The sequence below is a fragment of the Pinus tabuliformis genome, chromosome 5_2, assembly GCF_031772625.1.
Source record: "Pinus tabuliformis cultivar Carrire ecotype Pingquan chromosome 5_2, CPIR1, whole genome shotgun sequence".
Classification (NCBI taxonomy): Eukaryota; Viridiplantae; Streptophyta; class Pinopsida; order Pinales; family Pinaceae; genus Pinus; species Pinus tabuliformis.
Window position 1 is genome coordinate 901,348,530 of NC_142306.1, and position 12,421 is coordinate 901,360,950.

The following is a 12,421-nucleotide window of genomic DNA, read 5'->3' on the forward strand; positions in this document are numbered from 1 at the left end:
ACCATTGACATAAAGGAATTTTTCATAAAACTCAAGTAGAAACGAACCAACCCCCAGAATAAAGGATCAGAATTAATCAGTTCAATTTTCAATTTCTTATTATGTTAACTAGTGGACATAAATGGCCAATGTGATTGTAAAAAGCATAAATATGAATGAAAATTGGTGGTTGATAAAGTATCCCATGAAAACGCCAAAAGAAATAAAAGCATAAAGTGAGTGCCAAAAGAAAGACAAACAAACAATTGAGCCAACCCAAGTAATCAATTCAACTTTCAATTTACTTATTTATGTCCACATGTCTACTAGTGGGCATCAATGCTCAATGTAACAATAAAAAGTACAAATATGAGTGAAAATTGGGGGTTGCTAAAGCAATGCCATGAAAACAGACAAAAAAAAAGATAGTGACTGCCAAAAGAGAGATAATAGAACACTAGAAAGCCCAAACAAACAAAATAGACAAGGGTCCAAAGGGCATCGATGAAGCCCTGAACCAACAAAGTTGTCTATTGAAGTTTACAAAGGTCAACAGACAAAGTCGATGTGTTACGTAATCAGATCAAAAATAGCGCAGAAACATAAGAAAAGATCAATCAACAACTAGATAATAAGCCACTTCGAGGGGGTAACCTCCCTTTACATCAAATAAATGAACAATTCTTGGATTATTCAAATGACAAAATCTCCTTGGTATATATAGGAGTCTAAAGGGTCAAAATATAATTAGGGCCTACATAACAATAATAATGTAAGGGCACAACAATAACAATAGTGGGCATCTAGTTAGTTGCCAAGCTCTACAAGGGTTTCGTTGTGCCAGGGTTACATTGTGCAAGGGTTTGGACCCGCTGCCCGCGTTCTATAGTGCCCAGTTTCTTGCTCGCACACATCTTTGTCATTGTCCCTGACGCTGCCTTCTGACTGGCCTGTCCCATGTCAGGCCCTCCCGGGGGAGGGGGATCGCCCCCCTCCTTCATAGCCATTTTAACAGGCGTCCATCACTCGAATGCAGGTTCCTCAGCAAGCACAGGAAACGCTAAAGGCAAATAACCTGAATTGTCGGTGCTGGGAGCCCAATGGCAAATGTGCTTGAAAGGTCGATGCCTCCCTAAAGCCACAAAAAATCCCCGAGTAGTGATCATGAATCATCGCCTGGAGCAATCTAGGCAGTTCATGCAAGATCATGCCATCATTTGCAAATTCATGGGCATTTGGCCCCGAGAAGCAGACATACTCTGTTGGATCCAACTCAAATGGCAGTTGAAAGCCCCATTTGACCTCCGCCTCCGAGCCAAGGGCTTCTTCACAGTCATCTTTGAAGATCTGGAGGACCGCAAGCACATTCTGGACAATGGGCCCTATTTTATGAATAGTGTTGGCCTCTTTATGTGCCATTGGGAACCCCGTTATAACCCAGAAAAGGAACAGTTCCTTGCACGTCCCATTTGGGTGCGACTATATTCTCTACCAAAGGACTTCTGGGAAATGGGCATTCTGGAATCGATCGGCAACTCAATCGGTGGATTTGTTCAAGTCTCAGAGATCACTCGGCGTCGGAAGTTCTCTTCTTACGTCCGCATCTGCGTGTACATGAATATATCCCAACCCCTGCCGGAATCTATAGAAATAGAGTATCAGGATGAAATCTGATCTCAACCTCTGGACTATGAGCACACTCCCTTCAAATGCAGACTATGTCATGAGTATGGACACCTGTTTCGGGATTTCCCTTACCAAGTCGCTGCTCCCCCCCGACTCCCTCCCCTAATGGCTTCCAGGAAGTCCCTAGGGGGTGTCCTCCACCCAGCAAAGCCCCTCCTTCCCAAGCACCATCAGGCCCAGCTCAAAACGCATCAGGCCCTTCTGTATCGACCCCTAGTCGGTCCCCCAGTAATCGCTTTGCCATATTAACCGACCCGAGCACAAAAGAGCAGCCAGCAGCACTTGTAGAGGCACCTCCACCCCAAGCGGCCATGGAGGTTGAAGTCGGTCCATAAAACCCTAAGCAGAAGCAGCCAAGTAAACTTAAGTCCCCGGACGCGCAACCAGTAAGCAAAGAAATACAGTAGGTCCTTGCCCAAGTTAGTCATGCCTTGGAGAATGATGTAAAATTGGACCAACTCAACTCTAATGAACAAATAATGGTTGCCTATCTTTGTAGTTGGGCCAAGGATAGATTGGAAGAAGTCCCCCAGGACTAGCTGGATCAATTCCACCAAATATACAAGGACTGGGAGCAGCACCAATCTCAACTAGATCCCCCCCCCAAACGGGCCTTGCCATCCAGGAAGGTGATGCGTCTAGCAGAAGGGTGGAATCCAAATCGGATTCGAGGAAGAAAGGGAGGCAACCCACTAGCGAGGTGATTCGGGAAGTAGGGGCGATCTTAGTCAACTTAGGACAGGCCAACATCCTGATAGAGTACTACCAACACTCTATCCCATCCCTTCCTCAATGAAGTTAGTCTCTTGGAACATAAGAGGCCTCAACTCCAAGGGTAAGTTGAGGTACTTGAAAGATCAGATCTAGAAAGAGAAACCAGATATCATCATACTTCAAGAAACGAAAGTAACATGGGAAAAGCTTAGCGAAATCACAAGCAAAAGTTGGCCCACGGCGAAATGTATGGCATTGAATGCAAGGGGTTGTGCCTGTGGGCTGGGAATCCTCTGGGATTCCAGATTTATTTCCTTCTAGAACTGGATGGCCTCCCACAATGCCCTTTTGGATCAATTTGAATGCTTCAACTCTGCAGAAAAAATATGGATTACTAGTGTTTATGGCCCGACATTGTCAGGGGCAAAGATGGGTTTCTTAAGAAACTTGAGGTACCTGAAAGATCTGTTGGGAAGTGCTAGTTGGATTCTAGCAGGGGATTTCAACTTGATCAGGGACCTCGGAGAAAAGAAGGGAGGAGTCAGAAGGCTGGACCAAATCTCCTTATCTTTCCAAGAGACAATCCAAGATTTGGGCGTCGAGGATGCAGAGTTTGTGAATGGAACCTACACATGGAACAATCGGTCGGGAGGTGAGCACCAGATTGCTTCGAAACTAGATCGTTTTCTCATTTCTGATAATATTCTTCAGCAGGATCTCTTTTTCCAAGCCTCGACCCTCCCCTGTCTTGGATCGTATCACTGGCCTATTTGTCTGGAGATCAATTTATAAATGGCCCCTCGTAATCATCCTTTTGGTTGGATAGGCCGGATTTCATGGCTAAAATGGGAGCATGGTGGAAAGAAAGTAGAGTCAGAGGCAGGGATTTAATGGAAACTTTCCAACTCAAACTGAAGGAACTAAAAGGCAAAATCAAGGAATGGAATCACCTGGATTTTGGAAAATACATCAGGAAAAAACAAGTTTGGAAAATACCATGCGGTCAATTCGACAGTGAATCATTCAAGAAGGGCACTCGGAGGACCTGACTGCCCAAGAGGGGGAGGTTCTAAATTACCTTGAACAACGACGAAAGCAGGAGGAAATCCTGTGGAGGAAAAAATCCAGGGTTCAATGGCTCAAGGTGGGGGAGTGCAATACAAAATTCTTTCATAGAACTATGATAAAACATAGACAGTTCAACCAAATCTTTTCTCTCAATGGATCGGATGGAAGGATACTTGTGCAACACGAGGAGATAATGGATGAGTTGATCAGGTATTTTCAACGGTCGTAGACAGAAGCGATTCCATTGATCGCATCAAGCAATGCATCCCGAAATTAATCTCGGAGGATCAGAATGAGGCCCTCATGCGAGAGGTTTCCTATGCTGAAGTGGAGGAAGTAGTCTGAGCTCTCCCCTCGAACAAGGCTCCAGGCCCGGATGGGTTCACTTCTGAGTTCTTCAAAGCAGGTTGGCACTTCCTCGGTCCAGAAATCCATGTGTTGGTAGAAGACTGGCACCGCTCTCAAAAGCTTTGGTCGGGGCTCAATGCTACATTTCTCACACTTATCCCAAAGAAAGGCGCGGCCCTGGATCCCAGCAGGTTCTGTCCTATCGCCCTCTGCAACGTGATATACAAAATTATCTCAGGTATTCTGGTCCGACAGCTAAAGCCTCTCCTAAAAGAGATCATAAGGCCAGAGCAGTTAGGTTTTGTGGAGGGTCATCAGATAATGGATGGCATCGTGGTTGCGCAGGAAGCCATTCACTCCTTATCCACTTCAAAATCCCTAGGTATGTTGATTAAATTAGATCTATCAAAAGCTTATGATCGCCTGAATTGGAGCTATCTTTTGTCAATCCTGGAAGCTTTTGGATTCTCCTCCTCGTGGATTAACTGGGTTAAGTCCATGATTGAAACCCCTTTCTACTCCATTATCATGAACGGGGCTCCTTCACGCCCCTTTAGAGGATCTCGAGGTCTGAGGGGGACCCTATCTCCCCCTTCCTTTTCATCATCGCAGTAGAAGGCTTGAGCAGGCTTATAAAGGAAGCGATGGAGTCCCAATCCCTTCAAAGTCTAAAACTCTCCTAGGCAGCACCTCCAATCACTCACCAACAATTTGTTGACGACAACATGTTGTTTGGAAAGCCAACCCTAAGGGAAGCCAGAAAATTTGGATCTATTCTGGAGGACTTTCAACAAGCATTTGGGACATTGATCAATGGCGACAAATCTGATATTTTCTTTTTCAACACTCACCCTCGTGTGCAGAGTCACCTGACTCGATCTCTTGGTTTCAGAATTGGCTCTCTTCCAAGCACTTATCTCGAAGTCCCTTTGGTGGCTAACTCCTTGAAAGTCTCGCACTGGAAGGACATGTCAAGTTGTATCGACCAGCCGCTCTCCAACTGGACCTTTCGAGTCTTAAATTCTCTAGGGCGGTTAGTTCTCCTGAAAGTTGTTCTCCAAGCTATCCCGATTTATCAACTCTTGGCCCTTCTGGCGCCCCGTAGTATATACAAATATCTCACAGCAAAATTTTGGAATTTCCTATGGTCAGGCCCGCAAATCGGCCGAAAATGGGCCCTTGTAGCATGGGACAAATTATGCAAATGGAAGGTCTATGGTGGCCTTGGACTAAAGGATCCAGAAATTTTGTCCCAAACTCTCAGCACTAAAGTCTGGTGGCGATGGTTGGAAGGCAAATAGGAGATCTTGTAAAAATTTCTGTTTTCCCACCCCGGTTTTCAGTTTCTCCTTATTTCTCCCATGTAGTTAAATGCCCATTCCCATAACCATACATTTAACAGACTGAAAAAAATAAATATTGCTGAAAACACAAATTCTGGAAATTTTTCAGAATGCTGGAAATTGCAGAATTAAAAATCAGCAATTAAAAACAGCCATTAAAACACATTAAAACACTGATATTTTTGGTCAACTTGACCCTGGAAAAACCCCCTACAACTCTTGGGGAAAACCAGTTTGAGAGCTCTTCTTTATTTCTGAAATTTGTCTTTTTACAGTGAGAATTATTCAGCAAAAATCAGCAAGCAAATTTACAACTTATCTCCTTTCCCGTGCCTCACAGCAATCTGGAAATTACAGCAAACAGGACAGCAATAAATGCTGTACGACCTCCGTTTTGTGTGCAGAAAAATCAGCAAACTGCTCTTCGATTTTTGTGCAAAAATCTGCCTTTCACTATGTGCTGAATTAGCTGTACAAATCTGCTCAACTGCTGCCTTGGAATGTGTGCCAAGCTGCTGTCTCCTTCTCCTTCCTGCTCAGAAATCTCTCTTGCTCTCCTTCTCCCAATCTGCTCATGAAAGAATGAATGACCTTTTCCTCCTTTTCCTCCTTTAATATAACTCCAAGTGACTTTTGGGTGATCCAAGTGACTTTTGGGTGATCTCTAAATCCAATGGCTGAAATAGATTTAGATCAATGGTTGAGATTAAATGCTCATTTAAATCTCACTTTCTATTTTTTAATTCACCCCACTTTAATAAAGACCCACTTAGTCATTTATTTCCAAAGTCACTTTTCCTTTCTAATTTTTCATTGACTTTATAAAAGTCACTTTAAAATTAGACTTAATAACTTTATCACTTAAAGTCACTTTTAAATTAGATTTAACTTTATAAAATTATAAAGTCACTTTAGGAGAAAAATTAAATTCTTTTGGACACTTTTCCCTAGGCCAAAGATCAAAGCCTAAGGGAACCACCTGTCCTCCGGTACCAAATTTCAACACTCCCTCTTACCGAGGAAGGTGTTCCTCACCACACCCATCTTGTCTCTGAAGTAGACATGCTTGCCCCGTGGTAAGGCTTTGGTAAGGATATCTGCAACCTGCTCATCAGTGGAAATATACTCAAGCTTCACAGCTCCCTTCTGAACATAGTCTCTGATGAAATGATATCTGATCCCGATATGCTTTGACCTGTCATGAAATACTGGATTCTCCGTGAGTTTAATGCAACTCTGATTATCACAGTAAATCACTGAAGGTCTCAACGGTTGACCAAATAAGCCAAACAACATCTTGCGAAGCCAGATAGCCTCACAACTAGCTAGACTGGCTGCCATATACTCTGCTTCCGCTGAACTCAGTGCTACTGACTGCTGCTTCCGGCTGAACCATGACACTACTGCTGAACCCAACCCAAAACAACACCCTGAAGTGCTCTTCCTATCAGAAGCACAACCTGCCCAATCAGAATCAGTGTATCCTGCCAATCTCACTCCATCTCCCTGCCTGTAGTCCAGACCATAATCCACTGTCCCCTGCAAGTACCGCAAAATGTGTTTTGCAGCCACCCAGTGAACCTTCCTAGGCTCACACATAAACTGACTCATCGTGTTGACTGCAAAACAGATATCTGGTCTAGTGTTGACCAAATACATCAAGGAACCAATCAGCTGCCTGTACAATGTGGGATCCACCAACTCGGAATCCGAAGCATGAAGCTTCTTCCAGTTGGTGATCATCGGTGTCGACATGGGTCTACAATCCTCCATGTGGAATCTGCTAAGGATGTCCACAATATACTTCCCCTGCCCCAGGAAGAAATGCCCCTCCTCCTGCCACACCTCCAAACCCAAAAAGTAATGCATCAAGCCGATGTCCTTCATCTCAAACTCCGCTGCAAGATCTCTCTTGCAGTGCTCTATGAGTCTCTCTGCACCTGTAATGATCAAGTCATCCACATACAGCACCAGAATGAGAGGCTCCTCACCAATCACAATAAAGTAAAGGTTCGGATCTGCCTCACTCTTTGTGAAACCCATCCCCTGCAAGTATGCATCTATCCTGGAGTACCAAGCTCTGGGAGCTTGCTTCAGGCCATAAAGGGCCTTCTTCAATCTGCACACATGGGACTCCTTCCCATGCATCTCAAAGCCCTGTGGCTGCTCAATGTACACCTCCTCCTGTATGAAGCCATTGAGAAATGCGGTCTTCACATCCATCTGGTGGATCTTCCAACCCATCTCTGCTGCTATCGATATAATGGAGCGGATCGAAGTATATCGAGCCACGGGAGCGAAGGTCTCCTCATAATCAACTCCCTCTACCTGGGAGAACCCTCTAGCCACAAACCTCGCTTTGAATTTCTCAATGCTGCCATCTGCAGCATGCTTTACCTTGTAAAGCCATCTGGAAGTAACCACGGATTTGCCCTCAGGCCTCGGCACCACCTCCCAAACATCATTCTTCATGATAGAAGAATACTCCTCCTGCATGGCCTCTCTCCAGACCTGCTGGCTAGCTGCCTCCTCATAGCTAGAAGGCTCAGAGTCAAGGATGCTGGTAACCATCGCCATATAACTACAAAACCTCTCAGGTGGTCTACTCTCTCTGACCGGCCTCTTCGGCTCAGCAACAGATGTGGCATCTCTCAAGGTGTCCTGAAGCCACTTGGGCTTCCTCTTCCCTGAGCGCACTTCTTCCACCGGAGAATGAAACTCCTCCTCCTCATCATCATCAGTAGCCTGAACTCCTGACTGTCTGTCTGCTGTCCTCCTGCCTGCACCTGAACCTGTAGAAGCTGAGGTACCGTGTGAACTGTCCATCAGTGGACTCCCTAGTGAACTGCTCTGTGAACTGCTCTGCATGCTGCCCGGAGCACCACCCCTCTGGCTCGATGAGCCACTGCTCACTGATGGACCTGACATCCTCATATATGTACCTCCGGATCCTCCTGATCCCTGCCCACTGGATCCTTGCGACTGACTCAACTGCTGCTGAGGGTCTGGCTGATCCAGATACTCTAACTCCCGTGACCTCCTAAAGGCCCTGTCCTCCTCGAACTTCACATCCCGTCTGACAACAACTCTCCTCTGTGCAGGAATGTAAATCCGAAAGGCCTTTGAGGTCTCACTGTAGCCCACAAAGATACCCTTCTCTGCGGTGGGCTCTAGTTTGGTCCTCTTCTCTTTGGGTATATAGGAGTATGTAATGCATCCAAAGATGTGAAGATGACCAATATCAGGCTTCTTCCCAGAGAAAGCCTCCTCCGGAGTCATGTGCCCCAAAGCACGATGCGGACTCCTGTTCTGCAAGTAAACAGCTGTATTGCAGGCCTCTGCCCACAAGAACAATGGCAACCCCTGATCATGTATCATGGCTTTGGCAACCTCTATGATGGATCTGTTCTTCCTCTCCGCAACCCCGTTCTGCTGGGGGTTGTAAGGAACAGTGAACTCCCTCCTAATGCCTGCCTCCGCACAATAGTCAACAAACTCTCCAAGGGTGTACTCTCCTCCATTGTCCGACCTCAAGGACTTGATCTTTCGACCTGTCTGAGTCTCCACAAGAGCTCTGAACTCCTGAAACCGCTTGAAGACCTCACTCTTGGTCTTCAAAAAATAAATCCAGGTCCTCCTGGAGTGATCATCAATGAATAAAACATAGTACTCATATCCACTCAAGGAAACATGAGACATCCGACCGCTCACATCGGAATGAATCAAATCAAGTATCCCCGTCGCTCTGCTGTCACTGCTGGGAAAAGGGGATTTGGCAAACTTGCCCATCGCACAACCTCTGCAAGTATCAAAGTGATCAGTACTGAAATCTGGCACACCTGTAGTGATCTCCCGCAATGTCCTCAAGGCTCCATGATACATATGTCCCATCCTGCGGTGCCAAATCTCACACAGCTCAGAATTGCTAGCTCTGCTGTCGGTACTACTGCTCAATGCCAAAAGGGGCTGAAATGCAAACTTGTACACCTTTGCATGGCGTACACCTATCACTCTAGCTGAATCAGCTGGAGCGCCCCTGGGATACATCAACACTTGTCCTCCCCTGAACAGTACCTCATATCCTCTGTCCTCCAAAGCTGAGACGGATATGAGGTTCTTCCTCATCCCTGGCACATAAAGAACCTCTGACACTTTCAAGGGAGGTTTGGACTCCCTCTGAAATGTCACTGTCCCCACCCCGACTGCTCTAACAACTCTGTCATCACCGAGTACTACCTCAATATCAATACCACTCTCTGAAAGCTCTGAGAAGTACTCACGGACTCCTGTCATGTGACGTGAAGCCCCACTGTCCACATACCAGATACCTGTAGATGCTCCGCTAATCGAGGGAAAAGCATGCTCCCTCTGAACCTGTTTGGCAGGTGATCCTGCACTAGAGGACTCACATGTAGTGAACGCAAACTCTCGGTCAAAACGACCAGCAAAGTCCTCAATCTCTGCTGAAGCTGCCACGTCCTGGTTCTTCCCCTTCTTCTTCTTCTTCTCCGGACACACAACTGCATAGTGTCCCATCTTTTGACAATTCCAACACTTCACCTTGGAATAGTCCTTCTGTGTGTTCCCCTGTTTACCTTTACCTTTGCCTTTGCCTCCACCACCGCTTGTGGAAGCCTGCTTCTTCCCTTTGCCTTTCTTGCCTCCTGCCACCAGTGCTACGTCCTCATCCTGCTCAACTGGCTTGGCTGCCCCAAGTTGCCCTTTCCTGATCTCTGTCTGAATACAATCATCCCAAAACCTCTCCCATGTGGGAAGGGTCTCACGTGCACAAACCCCATCAGCAAAGTTCAACCATGAACGGGGGAGGCCATTCACTGCAATCCGCACCAACTCAGTGGGTGGAATGGCCTCTCCAATCGCTGCCAACTCATCTCTCACATTAGTAATCTTTGTGAGATATCCAGCTGCACTATCATTACCCATCTTAATGTTCTTTAGCTTCTCCTTCAGGACCATCTTCCGGTTCTCATTGGTACTCTGGTAGAGATTGGACAATGCTGTCCACATCTCATGGGCATTGCTCTTTCCTCTCACATGAGGAATGCAATGGTCTTTGATTCCGTCTAGAATCAGCCTCTTACCCTTATTGTTCTTCTTTTTATACTCAGCCAACTGAGTAACATCAGTGGGCACAACAACAGGGTTCTGTGCGGTATGCACCATGATATCCCAGACTTCTGCCTCCTCAAAGATACTCTGCATTCTCTCCTTCCAAACGCTGTAATTTGTATGCCCATCCAACCTATCCTCCACCCTCAATCCCAATGACATCCTGCTGTCCTAAAACTGAAAAATAGCACTGTTGTAGTAAAGATAAAACTGTTGTTTATGAAAAAATCAGCTTGCTGGAATTTTCTGAGTGAAAAATCAGCAACTGCAATTTTTCCTTTTGCTGTCCCAAACTGCCCTTCAGCACTCAAGCTCTGATACCATGTAAAAATTTCTGTTTTCCCACCCCGGTTTTCAGTTTCTCCTTATTTCTCCCATGTAGTTAAATGCCCATTCCCATAACCATACATTTAACAGACTGAAAAAAATAAATATTGCTGAAAACACAAATTCTGGAAATTTTTCAGAATGCTGGAAATTGCAGAATTAAAAATCAGCAATTAAAAACAGTCATTAAAACACATTAAAACACTGATATTTTGGTCAACTTGACCCTGGAAAAACCCCCTACAACTCTTGGGGAAAACCAGTTTGAGAGCTCTTCTTTATTTCTGAAATTTGTCTTTTTACAGTGAGAATTATTCAGCAAAAATCAGCAAGCAAATTTACAACTTATCTCCTTTCCCGTGCCTCACAGCAATCTGGAAATTACAGCAAACAGGACAGCAATAAATGCTGTACGACCTCCGTTTTGTGTGCAGAAAAATCAGCAAACTGCTCTTCGATTTTTGTGCAAAAATCTGCCTTTCACTATGTGCTGAATTAGCTGTACAAATCTGCTCAACTGCTGCCTTGGAATGTGTGCCAAGCTGCTGTCTCCTTCTCCTTCCTGCTCAGAAATCTCTCTTGCTCTCCTTCTCCCAATCTGCTCATGAAAGAATGAATGACCTTTTCCTCCTTTTCCTCCTTTAATATAACTCCAAGTGACTTTTGAGTGATCCAAGTGACTTTTGGGTGATCTCTAAATCCAATGGCTGAAATAGATTTAGATCAATGGTTGAGATTAAATGCTCATTTAAATCTCACTTTCTATTTTTTAATTCACCCCACTTTAATAAAGACCCACTTAGTCATTTATTTCCAAAGTCACTTTTCCTTTCTAATTTTTCATTGACTTTATAAAAGTCACTTTAAAATTAGACTTAATAACTTTATCACTTAAAGTCACTTTTAAATTAGATTTAACTTTATAAAATTATAAAGTCACTTTAGGAGAAAAATTAAATTCTTTTGGACACTTTTCCCTAGGCCAAAGATCAAAGCCTAAGGGAACCACCTGTCCTCCGGTACCAAATTTCAACAGATCTGGAAGGCGGTGTGGTCCTTTAAATATGGCACGGATGCTTGGCAAGACCCCCTAAAAGCTCATATCAACTTGTCGAGTGGATCCTCCATCTAGAATAGGGCTAAAGACAATCGGGCACTGATTCAGGACCATGGTTTCTGGGAGATAAGAAATAGCAGTAAAGCCAGATTTTGGGAGGAGGCATGGATGCAGCACCCCAGATTTAATCTAGAGGACATTTTGTGTGATATTCAAACCTTTACCACCCATCTGGGCGCGGAGAAAGTTAGAGACTTTTGGCAAGACTCCAATGCATTGACGAAGTGGAGAGTTTGGAAGTCTTTGGATCATTGGCTAGTGCGGGACCCACCCCTAGATTGGGAAGCCCTCACCCTGATCCTGCGTCAGCGTCCTATTCTGAACAACAGCGAACCAAACAAGCTTTATTGGGGGCACCTTCCAAAAGGTATGTTCTCTCTTAAAGAAGCTTATTTGATTCTTTCTACCTCATCTGACCAAGTTCCTAACCCATTATGGAAAAAGATCTAGTACTCAAAGTTGTGGCCCAAGATTTCATTTTTTCTCTGGCTCACCAAGCATGGCAAGCTCCTTACGTGGGATAAAATCAGGAAAAAAGGCTTTTGCGGCCCCTCTCGATGCCCCTTGTGCACAAGAGAGGAGGAATCGGCCGACCACTTACTGAACTTTTGTTCCAAATCTCATGAGATTTGGGACCAACATGCTTCACTATTCGGGGTAAGTGACCGGTCGGACAATAGTTTGAAGGAATCATTAGAACAATGGTGAT